The 3,860-nt window shown below is 36.8% G+C and overlaps 1 long non-coding RNA gene across 1 annotated transcript; it reads left to right on the plus strand.

Moving 5' to 3' along the window:
* Positions 1-231: 231 nt before the first annotated feature.
* On the plus strand, positions 232-2,965 carry LOC134291584 (uncharacterized). The gene is made up of 2 exons (XR_009999169.1): positions 232-810; positions 872-2,965. It is a non-coding gene; the product is annotated as an uncharacterized LOC134291584 (long non-coding RNA).
* Positions 2,966-3,860: the final 895 nt, after the last annotated feature.

Raw genomic sequence — 3,860 nt, forward strand, 5'->3', positions numbered from 1 at the left:
GCAAAACAAAGAATCCCACGACCACGTCAGAGCGCGATAAATTCGGGGAAAAACTTGAAAAAGTCTATTAATTTTCCTGATTGCAAAGTGCGGCTGGCTAGAGTGCTGGATGACGATGTACAGCAGGCACCACCGGCAGGTACACGTCATGTTGTGTTGAAAATTTTACCAAATTTATTCACGTCAACACGCACGCATGCGGGCGGTGCAAAGACGAAGCGGGAGGTAATCCCGGAAAAAAATGAACCATTGAATTTTCTGTTGGAACAATTGATTTACAATAGAAAGTTCCGTCCACATAAGAATGTATTGTTTTTCAATTGTGAAAAATATATTTGCAAATTGCATCAACAATAGAATTACATTACATTTTCATGTAACACTAAATTCTATTGTTTATCATATGTTTTACCACACGCATTTCCAATTTTTTTTAGTGTGTTTTTATCTTCACATTATAGATTTTTTTTACCGTGCTTTTTTTTATGTCAGTTGTCTAAAAAAAAAACAAAAAGTTTTGCGGTGGTGTTTTCCTCAGTACGTATTCCAGTTGTTCTGGCCAGAACCGGTAATAAAAATCCTCCGGAGAGCGCTTGGCTCGGTGCTAGGTGTTTACCAAAGTGAAAAGGTCTGCTCCAGCCGCCAGGACAATACAGTTCGAGGTGGCATTTCGGTGTTCGGCTGCGTGAGCTCCAACTGTCGACGGTGACCATCGCCGCCTACGAGGAGTACCGGATCAATGTAGAAAAGTTGCAGAACGAAAGCTGGAGGAATTTTCTAATGTGCGGTAGCAGGAAAATGCTGAGAAAGGTAGGTGTTTTTAGTGAATTTAGAACTAACATATTGAAGAACGATTTTATGATAATTTCAGATTCGATGTAGACTGCGGCATTCGTGTTCGAAATCCCATTACAGGGGAAGTTCTGGTGGATGCGGTACGCTTGCGACCCCGGGCACAGGGAGATTTCCGGATACAAATTTGTGGCAAGTAGGAAGGAGGCTATCCCCAATTTAGCATGGTAAGAGGTGAGGGGAAGGGGGTTCGTTGGTGTAGGTAGGAACACGGAACCCATCTTTAGCATTGACCAATCCAAAAGCCTATGTGGTAGTGATTTGTGTTTAAATTTCCCGTGTATAAACAACTAAGAACTTTGTAAACATCTTTTGTTCTCCCGTATATAGATAGGCTTGTGATAGGCTTCGTCAGACAAAATTTGAAGAACTCAATTAGTCACTTTTGATAATAAGAACCTATACACTTGCCAGAATCAATAGTGGAAGTGGAATCCATAGAATTGGAGCAGTTTTTTGTGTCATTTTGTTGTTTAGGGCAAGGCCTAGGAGTACCCCGTATAAAAATGAACCATTGAATCTGTTGTAAAAACTGTAGACTACCAATAGATTCTTATGTTAACATATGTTCTATTGTATATTGTATTCTTATATTACAATATGTTCTATTGTATACGTATTTATTGATCACATTTGAAACATTTCATTCGTTTCATTAAATTTATTACTGAATTAGAACTATCTTTGGCATATGGACGTTATGAAAGGTCTTCTTATATACGTTCGCTCTTTAAGACTGGAACACATATCATAAGTTTAATTCAATCGGTGCAGATTTATGCTATGGGTTCCAGGCTTTAGTCTAACGGGTGTCTTCATTGCCAGGACAATGGTCAAGCACGCTGTAATGTTACTTTTGTACCTCATCACCCACTAAATGCAACTACATTAGTGGACTAATAACACTTAGCGCGCTTAGGCACGGTTCCATCATGCCGCTTATAGTGTTGCCACATATAGTGTTTAGTTTGCTAAACCCAGTTATCTGGCTGGTGGGGCATGGGAGCCTAAGCTTCGACCATTAATGCAATTAGACGTTACTTCAGACATGAGTGATTCGAATATTTGAAGAACTATTCAAACTATATAGAAGCTTGTGTATAGTCAACATTTAACGAACTTAATCTATGCAATATTTTGCATTTACGGCTTCGAACGATCTTCAAGTATAGGTTCAAGTTGTAGTATATCGAGTTTTTTTTAGTGCTACAATAATGGTTAAGCACGCTGTAATGTTACTTTTGTACCTCATCACCCACTAAATGCAACTACATTAGTGGTCTAATAACACTTAGCGCGCTTAGGCACGGTTCCATCATGCCGCTTATAGTGTTGCCACATATAATGCTTAGTCTGCTAAACCCAGTTATCTGGCCAGTGGGGCATGGGAGCCCAAGCTTCAGTCATTAATGCAATTAAACATTACTCGATTTACGACATGATTGATCCAAATATTAGATAATTGTTCGATCTGTTGTCTTAAAATGTAGCCCTGAATGTAGCATAAAATATACAAGCTTCTAGTCCAAATGCATAAAGATAGTTCAGATTCACTGTTTTTCAGAATTTTCTCAAGCAATCAGTAACAAAAGTAAAAAGCAGAAATAGATCAAATCATGCCAAAATGTTTATAATCGCTTGTAAAATAAAACTATTCCTAAACATTAGAATTTTCTGTTTCACAATAGAAAACAATTCCCAAACCTTTGGATAGGGCAAAACAGTATGTTCCGTAATCACAATTGAAAGCAATTTGCGAAACAATAGAATCTAATGTGTAATTAAGTCAGTGCTCAAAGAACAATATGAAAACATAAGAATCTTGTGTATCACAATAGAAAACAATTCCCAAACCATTGAATCAAATGCGGAATCAGTCATAAAATTACTACTCAAAACAATACGTTTACCGTGCAATTCACTGTTTGAAACAATTCGAAAACATAAGAATCTTCTGTATCACACAAGGTATTACAATAGAAAACGATACCCAAACCATTGAATTCAATGTAAATACAGTACAAACAGTATGTTCTGTTTCACAATAGAAAACAATTCCAAAACAATTGAATCAAATGTGGAACCATAAATAAAATCACTACCCAAAACAATACGTTTACCGCGTAATTCACTTTTTGGAACAATTCGAAAACATAAGAATCTTCTGTTTCACAATAGAAAACCATCCCCAAACCATTGAATCTATTGTAAGATAACAGATCAAAATAGACAGTTTTGGCATATTTAACAGTTCAGAACAATACAAATACATAAAAATCCACGGTATATTTGATTCCCCGTATATGTATTAACAACATTTCATTTACATTAGAATCTTCTGTTTTGCGAAAAAACTTGTATGGAAAAAAGTCCTTTTTTGTATTGTTACGATACTTAACAACCTATACAATTCAATGTGAAATGCTCATTCACATTTGATTTTATTGTTAGAAACATTTGATTCTATTGTTTTTCTACTGTTATTTTAACATTGAATTCTATGGTGAGAGTATGGTTTTCAATGGTAATGTTACATAAGAATCCTATGTTTTTCTATTGTATTTTTTATCCGGGATGCCTTTCGGTTAAAGTTTACCAATTTATCTTCCCGCACGCATTAGGAACCTTCCAAAAGCTAGGCGAGTGATTCAGGTTGGGCACCTGGCTGCCTACTGCCGTACCCGACAATAATGAAAAGGTTTTCGCACCTGCTGATTTTTCTAACTTCTGCAGAGACAAGGCCCATGTGTTTTTTTGAAGTTTTGAGTTCGGGGGTATGGCTGTTACGCTCTGATTCAGTGTTTTCCTAGCGTTTGTATGGTTGTTCGAAACTCATTAATCAATTTCAGACCATCTAGCCTAAACGGTTCAACAGATTTGATTGCAGTAACAAGATAACCTAATTAAAGCAGTTCAGCCTGGTACATTTCGTTCATCAGTAAGGAAACGTAACACATCAGGTTAGTTACCGTTGAGGGATGTTTCATGAAGCCATGTTCATTTCTGGT

This window comes from Aedes albopictus, chromosome 3 (genome assembly GCF_035046485.1).
Source record: "Aedes albopictus strain Foshan chromosome 3, AalbF5, whole genome shotgun sequence".
Lineage (NCBI taxonomy): Eukaryota > Metazoa > Arthropoda > Insecta > Diptera > Culicidae > Aedes > Aedes albopictus.